General features: G+C 45.2%; 1 long non-coding RNA gene across 2 annotated transcripts in view; it reads right to left on the bottom strand.

Annotated features, from left to right (window-relative positions):
• Positions 1-14,708, bottom strand: part of LOC306816570 — a 233,497-nt gene that overhangs the window by 135,482 nt on the left and 83,307 nt on the right. For both annotated transcript variants that reach the window (XR_013777712.1, XR_013777713.1), the window contains exon 3: positions 13,543-13,614. This is a non-coding gene — a long non-coding RNA (uncharacterized lncRNA). The remainder of the gene's footprint in view (positions 1-13,542; positions 13,615-14,708) is intronic.

Raw genomic sequence — 14,708 nt, 5'->3', positions numbered from 1 at the left:
AAAGTGTTCAGTGTGGGAAATGACACAGGAGAGTGGACAAGAAGTGTGGGGGATGCAAAATGCTGGCAGCAGCAGCAATTGTGCTGGCTCTGGGCTCTCTGGTTATGGGTGGACACATCCCTGAGAAGAAAAGGAGAGTTTGTGTCTATGAGTCCAGCAATGGTACACAAGTCAACGTGGGGCCAGTGGTATTGAGGAAAAAATATCCCAGGTACAATAAGGAAGTGGAAGCTCCCAGCAAGAAGCAGGGACGAAGCAGCCAATGCAGACCTCACCCTGTCTTACAGGTGTTTATGTAGATAGGAAATAAGAGAACATTTTCCACTACCTAGCAGAGAAGAGCACTTGGAAGCTGGGTAATGCCCAGTGTGTTGATATGTCCACAGGATCCCTTTCCTTCATGCTCATGGTTCACTTTGGGGACTCTCTTGCAGTGCCATTGGGATTGTGCAGCATTTCACAGGAAAGGAAAAGGCATGATGGTCCAGTGACACCAAATTTCAGAAGAAACAGGAAGCACTGATGTCTACAGACCTCCTCAACGAGAGAATTAAGCCACACTCTTGAAACTACCTTGTCTAAAGAGAGACCTGGGCTTTACGTGACAGATGTGGGGACCCTCACCCCTGCAAGCAAGCAGGCAAGAAGTGAACTCACACAGCCCTGCAGAGCCCTGCTAAATGCATTACAGGAGCCAGTCTTTCATCAGCTTCCAGCAGGAAAAGGGAGAAAGTCCTGTGAAGTGGGTGTTCTTCCTAGGAGCACCAGGCCAGAGGCAGAGCGTGCGGACAAGACACAACCAGAACTCATTAACTCACCGCTGTGGTGCTGCTGGTGCCTCCAGGGAGACCACACAGCAGCACAGAAAACCCCCGAGACTAATTGAACACGGTTAATTATTAGGTGGTTTGAGATGTATTTGAATTTCTTTATTGTGCTCATGTTGTTTGTTGTAGTTGTTTTCGGCTGGGGAAATGGTGCCTTGCAGGAGCTTTGAAAAGAGCCATTTGGAAGGGACTGGTGTCCCTTGGGGTTGGGGTGACACGTGGCTGAGCTCCTCAGCCTCCTCCCAAGCCCATCAGATGCCAGCCTGCTCCTGTAAAAGCAAACAAAGCAAACACCTTGGCCAAGGGAAGGCAGATTTCTGCTGGAAACTGAAACATTTGAAAAATAATTTGTTTCATTAGTGAAAACCAGCAGTGGGATCACAACCCTCCCAAATACCACGATGTAGCGATGCACTTGGAGGTCTAGGCTTTAGCTGGCCTAAGACTTTATGATCTGGAGATCTGCACAGAAATACCACCTTGGTAAACGTGGATCGATTTAGGTCCCTGCATCAAGGCCTGGTTAAGGCTGTGGGTTTCTGTCCATGAGCTGAAGGGCAAGGCTGACTTAGAGCAATGGCACAACCAGTGTAACCACATCAAAGGCAGCAGAGAGACACTTTTCCAGAGGAGGGTATGCTCATGGGACTGCTCCTTGCTGGAGATCATGAGATTATATGAATACTGAAATTTAAAGCAAAATCAGGTGTGAATTAAGCTGGCTGAAGTGAAGGGAAATGCGTGCAGGAGTCTCTGCACACAGAAGAGTTTTGTTCCAAACTATGTTGAGCCTTTAACCCATTTCTGCTGAGTGTTCAACCCACGTTTCAGCTCGCCTGGCTCGAGCTCTGGACACTGAGACCCAAGGATCTGCTCTGTGGAGAGTTAATTCCTGGCAGCCAAATTCAAGTCTCCAGACACAAGGGGTGTTACCCCCAGGGACAAATTTGGGCACAGGCATCTGTATTTAGCCCTGGATGAGCAGGAACGGCTTCCTGGACTTGCAGAGCTGATTTGTGCCAGCTCCGAATTTGGCCCCGTGTCTTTGTCTTTGTTCCATGTATAGTTAAATAGACAAGATGAAAAAACCATGACTAATTATACTGTTAAATTAAACTGCTTTAAATTTATTTTATGTGATGCATAAAGTTCATAAAAAGAGGTATCCAGAGTAGTATCAGTGACCTTTCTCTAGGAGCTGCAGTCCACCCGGATGCTTTTTTGAACCAATTGGCTGAAAACTCCTGGATTTCTTAACACCTTTTATTCCCTCTCTGCCACTTTCAAACCTGAAGGATTTATTTTTATCAGTCCCTCACCCACATAATGACTTTAAAATTCCTTAGGTTCATACCTTAAAATATAGCTGGGAATTAGAAGTAATGCCAATTAACAAGTCAAGGCTCAAAGGCACTGATGGAGTTAGCTTGCACTTCTCCCTGGAAAACTGTCATAAGTATATATAAGGATCTGCACACCTCAGGATTTCTGTTCAGTGCACTCTGTTGGAAAGCACCTTTTCCATGGAATTTGCAGTCCAGTGGACTAGACTGCCCTGAGCCAAAAGGAGCAGTGGCAAACAAGCCCTGCCCCACAAGTGCCTCCCCAGGCAGTTTCTTCCCTCCAGGCTCTGGACTCACAGCAAATCCCAGCGCCTCTGTTTGGACAGGCTTGGCTGGCACGTCTGTGTTTGGACCTGTGGGTCTGTCCTCACCACACCAAAAAGGCAGTTCATGTGCTCCAGGTGTCAGTTGGTTCCTGGATCTGAAAACCTGGAATTTCGAGACGGACAAAACCCCCTGATTTGATATGCAGACATTCCTCCCACTCCCATTCACCAGGCACACAGATAAAAGGCAATCTGGTTAGACCTCGTGAGCCTCTGCTCCAGGATTTGGCACATGAAGGAGGCCAGAGTTTAGTTCCCAGGTCTGTCAGTGGCTTCAGGCAAGTTATTTCCCCAGTTCAGTTTCCTCCTCAGTAGCAAAGTGGTGCCTGTTCTATCAAATAATATGCTTTCCCTCTGGCCAGTGCACATGCTTTGTTTTTCTGGAAAAGCTGCTTTGGCCCTTCAGGGTCCTTCACTGGGTGGGTGTGGCTGCAGAGACACATCCAGGCACTGTGGGAGAGGGGCTCACTTGGGAAATTCGGGAAGTAAGCAAGTTTTTTTCTTTTGTTACCAAGAGCTCCTTGCACCCTCTTACTGCTGCCACCAATTTTGCTGTTAAAATAACCATTCCTATTTCACATTTCATTGGGAGTCATATTGGTCATAATTCCAGGTTCAATCTTTCTTCCTATGTTTTGTCACCCCCCCCCCCCCCCCATAAGCTCAGAGGCTGACCCAACGCAGGTCAAATTCTGTCTGCATGAGCTGCTGGAAGCAAAGTTCAGTCCCCTCTGAAAGAAAAAGACCATGAGACCTCCTTGTACCCTCCACACCCATGAGCTGGGCAGGACAGCACTGCACTGGGACGAAGCACTTTGCCTTTCCACGCCCAAGGAAGACAACTGGAGAGAGCAGATGGCTTTTGGGAAGCCTGAAATTGTGTATTGTGGCTGTGGCATCCCCTGCTCCTGCTGATGCTGCACTTCCCTGCCTGGTGCTGCTTTATTTGGGAAGGTGTGAATGTCGCTCCCCTCGCAGCTAATCCCCATCCCAGTGGCCCACAAGCACGATGGATGCATTGCTAAGCAACACTTGGCAAAACCCATGCCAGGTTGTGTCGGCCCCCTTTTGATGTTTCACAGAAGCATTGTCATTTCCATCTCTGGCATTGTTTCCAGCATTTTGGGTGTCAGTGTTCCTGAAAACCATCACAGAAAGGATGTTTATTGAACTGTCAGAGGGTGAATGATTGACACTAGGCACAAGTACTTTTCATGTTCAGGTTTTGGCATGCCACAATTGGATTATTTCCTGATAAATGCCATCCAATTCTACCAGATGGACCACTGAGAGATATGCCAACCTGTGTGAGAAATGGAGTAGATGCTCAGTGCCACTTATTGGTAGATGTGTGCTTCTCCAGTCTATCCTTTTGTGTAGCTGCAGGGTATTTCACTGAAGCAGTGACTTTTGTGATGCTCATAATTAGAAGAGCAAGGCAATTTTCATTGTAGAGAAGGGTAGGTTTCTAAGCCCAAATCTGATTTCATTCACCTCAGTGTGGAAGAGCAATACCTGTTCCTCTTCTCTTAGGTTTAATGTGTTCTCTGTGACTTGAGCATTAAAGAGCCATGAATTTTGAAAGTCAGGTATTTCTCATATATAAATAATTTCAATAAACCGATCCTCTGCCTTCCCCTTCATCTTTTCCTAATGGCTCATTTACAGATCTGAATGCAATACAAGGATTGTGAGGCAGGTAAAACATCTAAGGCAGAATGTATTGTATGTACTACCCAAAGTTTATTAAACAGCTGAATTAATTTCATTGACACTCAGCTGGAGAGATGTCTGTGGTCTCGGGGTGGCAGAGGAACCAGGGGCAGCACAGTGTGACCCAGGTATGCATGTCAGCTGTGAAGAAGGTTAGGGACTGTCAAATTGCCCCTGGAGCTTTGTGGGGAAGAAGGATTAAGCAGGAAGAGCTTTTTCATGGACACTGGTGCCTACACTGAGCAGAGGGGAGAAGGTAGGAACCATCCCACACACCCTCACACAGGCACTGGGTGAGGAATTGTCACAGGGAACAGGAGAATGGCTTGCAGGGTTTCAAGAGGGAGGGGAGTTGTCTTTTTCTATTTGCTAGAGGTGATGCAGGAGGAAATCCCTAATTCTGCTGGATGGAAAGTTGCATGGCTGTGAAAACACAATTTTTTTCTGTCTGGACTGACCCACTAGAGAGACAAAAGAAACATGAAGTTATCTATTCCTGTAGTCCTCAGCACTTTAATATATACATAAAAAGCAGGGCCTTTGTACTACACCTAATGAGCAGAAGTGAATAATGTGGTATAATTAGCTTCCCTTTCTCAGCCTGCTCTCTCCGATATCTCAACACACTTCTGACAACAGCATGGTACAAGTGGTGACTGGTGCCTACATCTCAGATTTACCATCACTTCATTGTTCTGTGCTAACACATTTTTCATCTCTGCCATTATGAGGGCCTCTCTCTGCCGCTCTTATTTCTGCATTTCAGCCGTTGGCTCAGTCCCTGCCAGCTAAAATGAAACACAGAGCTCAGGCAGAGGCTTCGGGGAGCAGCGGCTGTTATTGCACCGTCCCCTCTCCAGAGACCTGTGGTCAAACCCTTGGGTGCACACGTGCACCCATCAGAAACGTGTCTGACTGGCAGCCCAGCCCTGCCACCACCTAAAAATAACTACTAGAAAAACGTACTGTGCCCTTTTTTTTTTTTTTTTTTTTTAGTTTTTTCAGACGGCCTTGATTAACTAAGGCCTCGGATTTGCGATGGTTTGTGTATCAGCCGATTTCTGTGTCTCACCAGGACTCGGGGATCTCAGAGCTGTGAATTTCCAAAGTTCACAAAGCACTGAGAAAAAGAAATTTACGCAAAATAACATAGCTCTATGCAACCTCCTACTATTCCAGAGGAAAATGCAGAATAATAGCCTTTTTTGTTTTGCTGTCCTTACAAAAGGGAGCTGAGAGGCAAACTGATGATGCAGGACTTGCAAAAACCAGAAAGATCAAAAAATCCTGCTCCCAAAACAACCCCCTGTGAAATTATGTTACTGGGGTTACTTCCAGGAAAGTAGCTACAATTTTGATTGCAGGTTTGTGAGTAAGCTTATAAATCAATTCAAAACCAACCCTGTTTAAAAACCTGTTATGCACAGATGCAGTAAAATGAAACGCACGCGGGTAATACCGCTGGTCTTGAGAACTTCAAAATTTCCTCAAAGTAATAACTTTAATTCAGTTCTTTCTGGCATAAACTTTTTCATCCCATTATGTCAAAAACTGTATTATCCATCCATTTGTCTGTCAGAATGATTCCCCCTGGGCCCATATACCACTGGTTCTTCTATTCTAAACCTCCCCATTACATCCTGCTATCAAGAGTCACAATTTTCAGCGAAAGTCTCTTGTGACTTTTGACAATGTTTTACAGTGAACTAGACCAGGAAGCTCAGAGTTAAAGGAAATCTTCCATTCTGGCAATGAATATGTAATAGGCATTACACTGTGCAGTATACCAAAAATGTAAGGTTCATTAAGTCTTTCAAAGGCAAGAACTTCCATGTAGCTTTGAATGAACCTGTCTCCGTGATGGCATTAGCAAATGATATTTTGGGGCAGGAGATATTAATACTGCACATTAAGGAACAAATTTGTTTAAATGCTATATAGCTCTGCGTGGATGCAGATGATCCAGGAATAAATAAAAAGTGAATAGTCGTCCAACTTTATATGTAAATTGTCTTTGGCTTATATACATAAGAATGCTCTTTGCTACTAAATTCCTTCATATTAACAAGCAGGAGTGTAACTAATATATAAAATAAAGTCATTCTCTTTAATGAGAATGCTAAATATTTTAAAGAAATGCACAGCTATGAAATATTGTCAAGGGCATTTTTATACTTAAGTTTAAGAACACTTATGACTTAACTGTTGAATAATTTAACACATTCAGCCTTGAAGTACTATTTATGTATGTTTTTTAATGTTCATACTTATGTAGGCTTTTCTTTGCTCAGGATTTAGGACCTTTGATTTCTGTTTATAAAATTTACATCTTTAATCTCCCAGCTCTGTGCATTTCCCCATTTGACTCCTGCAACAATATAGGCAAAAAATGCTGAGAGGAAAAAAGGAGCTAAAAGCCTTGCGCAGCTTGGAACAGGGATTTTAGCAAACATAAGGACAGATTTTAAGGAAATGAGCTCCAAGTAGAAAACCTCGATAAACATGAGCCACCTGTACAGCTCAAACGGAGGATTTGCAAATGGGTTTATGAGTTTTCTCTGAGAGGCAAAGAAAGCCCCACGAAGGTTCCCGGCACGCCGTGGGAACCCCGCATTATCCCAAACGGCTCCTTTCGGGGAGCCCCGTGCCTGGCCACACGTCTGCTGGGAGATGGGGGGGAATTCCCCCTGCAGCACCTGCATGGGACGCAGCTGGGGCTGGGGGAAATGCTGCCCCAGCACTCCTGGCCCCTCAGGGGTCCCTGGGGTCGGCGAGCACATACCCACCACCACGTGTGCTGGGGCAGGGGCGGTGATCCCAAAAGCGCTCGGCTCCAAGGGTGACCCGCCTCCAAACCCAAAATGTTCAGGGTCAGTCAACAGAGCACCACAGGCAAAAGTTTTGCTGAGTGATGGAACAGAAGCTGAATTCTCCCTGCGATCGTGATATTGCATGAAATTTGCTCTGGGATAAATAAAAACATCGACCGAAACTGTTTACAGCGTGTCTTGTCACCTTTCATTACGGTCTTCTGCAACACGCTGATGTTTCGTGACACAGCAGATGTAACTTGACATGTCACACACTGAGCAGCGACTTTCAGGAATTTCTAAGACGTGTTTCTTTCAAAAAGCAGCATCTCGACCAGACAGTTGGTCCATGAGTGCATTTAAAACCGAGGCTAGAGGAGCCAGGCTGAGATGAGACAAACATCACAGGCAGAATATTTGGTCTGACTTTTCCTCTGTATTTTATGTGCTACAAGCCATAGGCAGGGAGATGGACAGATCATGCAGCACGATGGATGAGCTGCTGCCAGGCTGATGTTACTGTATAACTATGGGCCCCTCAGTACCCATTCTGCCTTTGATAGTCATCACTTGCCAGTGTCCAAATGGATTATATATATCTGGCATGTTTATGGTATAAAGGAAGATGAATCTGAATATCTGTGAACCTTGGGCTTGCAGGATGATGCATTTGGAAGGGAAAGCAAGTTTTTTCAAGGGCAAAAAAAAGTTAGTAGAGTTTTATCAAAGGGAATTAACCTAACACCTCCTCGCATCAGGCTGCACTACCACACATTGAGAGATCACTTACCCAGGGAGGCAGAAGGATAGCATTAGGATTAAAAGCAAGAACTACCACATATTTTAGCTAAGGGTTGTCTTTCTAGCAGGAAATTCTGTGTGGCGGTCACTGGCATATCGAGCTGAGTAATTTCGTTAGTGCTGATGTTTATTCAGACCAACAAGTCAGCAGAAGGAGTCACAAGGACCTGGTTCTGTGAGGTTCATCCGGTCGGATCGTAGCTGAGCAGGAGACCCTGGAGGGAGGAGAACTGGGGACCCTGGCCTGCCCTGCAGAGACACCCTGCTGCATCAAGCCACCGAGCAAAAGCTGGGCTGCATCAGCCTTCCCTGGTGAGTACTCTGGGAAGTGGCTGCTTTCTAGGTCACAGGCACTGTTTTCTCCGGAGAGGCAAAACAGAGAAGCATTGGAAGACTGGAAGAGCTGTGAGATAGAGAAAGATGTAGAATTAAGACATGAAAACGACTCCCTTGCTGCAGTGGACCAGATCCTCTGGCAGTGGTGATGGGCTCTGAGCATTGAGCCCATTTGCACTGACTCAGCATCACTGAAATGTAAGTACCACCCCCACTGGGGTCTTTAACTCCACAGCACTGTCAGCACGGGCTGTGCATCCCAGGGAGGAGACACCTAATTTGCTCAGAATAACTGCTTGCACTCACTCTGCCTCTGCTTTCCAACAGACCTGAACAAGGAGGCAATTTGGTTCCACAAAAGCAGCCTTAAATAAAAACATGTAAATAAAGAGAGAACTGGAGAGTGAAAACACTCATCATCTTCCCAAAACTAAAGCGACTCGATGTATGTCCTTGGGATATCGGCAAAGGGACCCAGAAATCTCAACAGGAAGTCAAAGTTTACCACTTAATGAATGTTGCAGCTGTAATACACAAACTCACAGCCTTGCCCAGCCTTACTCCCTTAAAAAATACTGAAACCTCTGTATCTCATAGCTTCAAGGACCTCTTTTCCAAGAGTGCCTCCTGTAAAGCTTTATTTCCTTTTGAAGTCTGCTTTCTACTTTGCTCTATTTTTTTTGCTAGGAATATATTTGGGTAGGAGCTGGCCTTTACATCCACAGGCAGCTGTGGCTATCAGTCAATCTATCAGCAAACCACTCATGAAGTTCACTAGACAAAGGGTTAGTGCAGCTAGTACCACAATAATGTAGAAACAGAAATATTACAAAGTAAAGGCTTATAAAATAATAAAAATTCTACTTATTTCAGATACCTCCCAGTGCCTTTGGCAAAATACCTTAAGCATTCCACATAAGGCGGGCATTGTCTTTATAAGATGGCACCTCATAAAATGGTATTAAATATCACCAACGGGGCTTCATATTTCATCCAGCAGGGTTTAGGCCAGACATGTTCTATATCACACATTATTAGAATGACATCTGCTTTGCAAGTTGTGTACCCAGGAGCATACCTTGATAACTCATTTCAGCACTCATTCTCGAGGCTTCTGTGGCTTCGTAATACCTAATATGTTTAACTCATTTTGAACAGAAGTCTAAAGCCTGTCGTGGCCCTCTGGCCAAAACTGTAGCTGTCAGGCAACGGAGCCAGCTATCAAACATTACTCATTTATCATTAGTGGTGATGCAGCTGTACAGAGAAATGTACCCACTGAAGTGAAGGGCTGTCAATTGTTCCCTGTGTAATCCTCCTCTCCTCAACAGGGCATTTCTCCATGGAGGTACAGCTAGAGCACTCTGCTACTTCCCCACAGCACGGAATTTATAGTAGCAAGGGAATGGGGAACGTATTTTCATTTAAATGGGTCTGCCATGAGATGAATAAAGCAGTCATCAATGGGATCCATAAGCAGAGAGGGGTGGGGCTCTGTTTATAAACATCACACACAGGAGTGTATCCGTACCAGCGCCTGTGTGCCCATACACACATGGGGTGTTTAGAAATAAATTCCCTGGGTCTCTATTGGTATTTAAAAACTGGCACATGATCAGTACCAAAGGCTCTGCTTCCTCTTTGCTCGCCATTTCCATAAGAAGACTGGAATGTGCAATTTAGGCTTCAAATTTCCATGTCTATTCTGCTTGCAAAACTCAAACACACGCTACCTTGAACTTCTCTATCCTCAACTCTGCTCCCTAGGGAGGAAAAGAGCCAGATTAAATCTATATGAGAGATCTCCTGACTGCAGACACTACTGCCTTTATTCACAAAGGCAAAGCACAGCAATGGTCTGGGAAAGCACCACAGTTAAGATACTATCTCCAGGCTCCTTTGAACCGCTGCTGCATGCAAATATTTGTACACATGCATTATGAAGAGAGTGTGGCACAAGTCCCTGAATTTTGATTTCTCTCTGTGCAAGTCAGATACAGGGGACTGAGACAGGCTCTGGTGGTGAAGAGCAGAGATCTGACTCCCACATCTGCCTTTCCACTATCTCAGTGTGATTTCTCCTCTGGAGCCCACTGAGGCCAAAGGGAATTTGTTCATTGCTTTCAAGGCAGTCACACAACTACAAAAATGTCAAAAATGGATACTTGAAATCAGGAATCCAAATCCATCCCTAGCAAGCAACTGGAATAGAACTGTTGCACCCATATTAAATTCTGACCTTGGTCCATCTGTGCCCAAGTTCCTGGACAATGGAGATGGTCTGTGCCTAGAAGATGGTTTCAGCTCTTTTGGTGAGCAGCAAGCATGGCCATGATATAAGCACGTTTCGCAAAACCTCAATTTTATACCTGCATTTCCAGCCATCCCAGATTCTCCCCAAACAAGCTGGCTGAAAAATCAGCCTTCTCCAAAGAACTTCAAGAAAGCTTTTTGTCAAACATGGGCTAACTAAGAGATTGTAGCAAAACCATGGTCAAAAGGACTTTTGTCCCCTGTTTTGCCTTTGTACAAAATATTAATGTATTCTGCCATGGATACTTCTGCCTCCTTGTCAACAGAACAGCAATTAAACATCTTTATACGTATTATTACACATTTCTGGTACACTTCCACTGTGGCTATAGAAATCCAGTGACCAAAATACAGCTGTGCTTCAGTTCTGTCCCAAGTGTAACACAGTGGCTCACACCAATGCAGTTCTTATCCATAAAAAGACAAACAACAGGGAAAGAGTGGAAAAGGCAGCTCCAAAAGTCTCAAATATGGAATTTCTTCTGGGGAAAAGCTCCTCTCCACCAGAATGAGCCAGGACTGAACACAGGTAAACCTGGAGGTGCCTGGGGCAGCCATCTCTTGAGGGGATGTCACTGAGAAGGGGAGTGGAAGTCCCACAGCCTATTTTGTGTGTGCTGATGATTTTCTTTTTTCCTCCTCTTCCCCACTTCTGAACTGTGCTTATATGTGGTGTAAGGACTATTCTCCCTCTATCCCTTCTGCTCTGACCACTGAGCCAGGAGGCTTTGCTTTACTTCAGAAACACAAGGGCATTTTGGGCCCAGCTGAACATGGCAGAGAGGAGGATGATGAATGACAAAGCTTTCCTGGCAGATGTAGGCTATAAAAAGAGATCATGATGTGGTGAAACAAGTCTAACCAAAGGGGTTTGCCAGAAACACAGTGAAACAGGCTTCCAGTGTGGAAATCACACTGCCAGATTCAGAAAAGAGAAAACCAAACAGCCCTGAAGCTTAGCAAGCACGCAGCAACTTGAGGGTACTGAGGAAAGTGGAAATCATTTCACTTCTTCACTTTTGTGTGTGATTTCCCTCCCCTACAGCCCATGGTCTCCCAGGGAAAGGACCCAGCCCCTCCCTGGCAGAGTGCAGATCTGAAGAGAGGCCAGTGGCACCTGCTCCTGGCAAGCAGGTTGACCACATTCCACAGAGCAGGACCAGGGCTGGCAGGCTCCCTCTTTGACCTGATCTGATCTTATCTGCATTTCCAGGTGCCTCTGGAGCCCAGTGCTCTCTTATTACCATCGGTCTGCCCACAACAAACATGGATACATTTGCATTCATTCCTTATTTTCCTTATTTAACGTAGGTATGGGCAGAGGAGCACTTCAAGGAGGGTGGTGAATGGTGGTTTCATTAGCCACATTTTATTTCTAAACCAGCAAAACTCAGCCTTTGAAGGGGCCCCTCCCTTTTTTTTTTTTTTTTTTTTTTTTTTTTTTTTTTTTTTTTTTTTTTTTGCCAAAGTCTGGACAGAAGCCATCTTTCCGAGTCAGGAGGGATGTACATGACTCTGTAAAATCCCAGGAGCCTCTCCTCAAAACAGCCACAGGGGTTTGCAAACAAGTTACAGAAACACCCTCTTCACCCATTCCCCCAGGGCAAAGCAAGCTCCCTCTGAAACACTCCCAGCTGCTTTCTGCTCAGAGTCGCAAGGCCTGAGCACTGGCTTTAAAACTGTGTTGCAACTAGACCATGCATGGAAATTCTTGTCTTTTTAAACATCCTTTTTGTAATAGTACATGTTAGGAGAAACAATGGGATCGGTTATGACTATGAAGTTAAGCAGTGGCTGGAGAAGCAAGTTGTCAGCTTTCCTCATAGGAAACAGCCACAGCTGAGCTCTGTGTTAGATATGTCTGGACAGGGAAGAGCTTAATTCAAACTGCTTTGGGTGACTAAAATGAGCTTGATATTATCATTGCACCATGACTTTTGGGGCTTACTTTATCTTCTGCAGGAGACTCACCCCTCCTCCTGCTGCTCTATCTCCTTGTAACACATTTACACCCCTTTTCCTAAGCGAGGTATCTTCCTCTCTTTAGACTGAGCTCACCATCACCTGCTCCCATTCCCTGCTGTACCACCACCATGAGGTTTCCTCAAAATCCCTGCAACTCTGCTTTGGGCTGAGCTGCTGGGAAAGCAGCAACAGTGATGGTTTGGTAGCTGGCAGCCTCTGGGGCTGGAGGAGGGGGGCAGCAGGAGGGCTGGGGACCACGCTGTGCCCCAGCTCTGCAGAAACCACCTCGTGCCCCGAGTTTCTGTGTGAGTCCTGCTGGCTGCTGAGAGGGGTCAGCGTTCCTCTCAAACATGCCTCAGTGCACCGTGGTTTCCCACAGCTCCTCGAGCTCTGTGCTGTGATGCTGTTGGTGAGTCATGCACAGATTAGTCATGGAGGGGATTTATTCTTGTCTGCAGAAAGTCCGGCCTGAGTAAAGACAATGTAAGTTTGGCAGCGGCTTGTTTCGGTTCTGGCCGGTGCCAAACCCGAGCTGTCTCATCCCCAGGTGTGTGGCTCAGACAGGGCCACACATCCTTTTTCATGCCTTGCTGCCCACAGCACAGCTTTGAGTCAGTGCAGGCACTGCAGAGTGGGACCAGCTCATCTCATGAGCTCCTCTTCAGGCAAAAGACACTTCCACTGATTACTGACCTTCACCAGGCCAAGCTCCCAGGAAAGGCTCCAAGTCCTCATGAATCCTCCAGGTCTCCCACCAAAGCTTACCTGTCACTCGAATGAGATCTTGGCTTCATTCAACCTGGTAGCAAAACACTCTCACAAGCCTAGCTTTTTACTCCTTAGTGATCAAATTATGCAGGAATCTTATTTCCCTGTATATCTTCCAGTCCCAGAGCACCAACTCCCTAAACTACTCCTGGAGATTTTTTGACTGTAAAAAACACTTTTTTTTTTTTTTTTTTTTTTTTTTCATTTCTCAGGAACAATAGTATATCCAGCAATAACAACACATTTCTGACCAGGAAGCTGTCTGGCATGGTGCTGGCACAATGTTAAGTGCCAGGTAATTTTTCTTGGATGAGTTTATGCAGTGAGTGTGCAATCGTACCTGCTGACTGTGGCAGGAGTCACGGGTCTGCGGGACACTCCTTCAGAACTCTGAAACTCTGAACTCAGGCTTCTGAAACGAGAAAATGTTTTCATTCATATTTTAAAATTCCATTCATTAACAGGTGTATAAGGTTTGACTTCTTCAAAGTATGCTGCAGACACAGCCTAATAAATCTCCATGACACCTCACTGCATCTCCATTTTATAGATGTGGTGATTCGAATATATCCAAGTGAAATGACTTGCCCAAGGCTAATGAAGGAATCAATGTCAGAGACAGGATTAAAAGTAGAAAAATTCCTAGCCCCCAGTCTCATAACCTAACTGTGGTCTGCATTTCCCTCATATGAAAACAGAAAAGGGAAACACATCTATTTTGAATATTGTGAAAAGTAGTTCAGAGCAGATGGGCAGCCTGATGTTTTAAAATTGCTTTACTTTGTCATAAAATATCAATAAAACACGGGATGTGGTTCTTGTCCAAGAGTATAGAGTATACCAAGGTGTGAACAGCACAATATGTGTCACTGGTAGCTTTCAGAGCAGCTGAGATGGCACTATAGAATAAAATAAGGACAGTCTTTGAGATGTCTCTCCTGCCCTGTTCCTTAAAACAGATTTCTTCCTGTGTGCTACAGCCAGTAAAAGCAGCTTTGAAGCTGATGAATACCTGTTGGGTAATGAATCTGTAGCAAGACACTTATTGTCACGTCTCAGAGGCAGCACAAGAGGTGTGTGATGCCCGTTGCTCAAAATTTTGGGTGGCTCTACCCACCTCTTTCTTAGATGCTAACAGGGAGCGAGGCAGCATTTCCTCTGTCACCAGAACATAATGGGAAGACAATGCACCTGTCTAGCTGTGTAGAAGAATAATTTAAAAGGGGGAAAAAAAGGAAGGTACACTTGGGTCATTAAATATTGATGAGTAAGATTCATTGACTGAGTGGGAGACAGTAGGATATGGCTTGAAATAAAACCCCATGAGGGCCACACCCCCTAGTATGCCCAGGGCCATCCCTTTAAAGGTAGGACAATTATAATTAATTGAGCAATCTGACAGAAAGCATACATCCATACACTGGAGCAGAAAGTGACACTGTGCACGGAGCCATCATGGACACTTGAAGGGTTAATACTGGTTCACTAGACCAAGGACAGTAAATT

This window comes from Erithacus rubecula, assembly GCF_903797595.1.
Source record: "Erithacus rubecula genome assembly, chromosome: 2".
NCBI classification, from domain to species: Eukaryota; Metazoa; Chordata; class Aves; order Passeriformes; family Muscicapidae; genus Erithacus; species Erithacus rubecula.
Note: the sequence above shows the minus strand (reverse complement) of the source record. Positions and strands in the feature narration are given on the sequence as shown.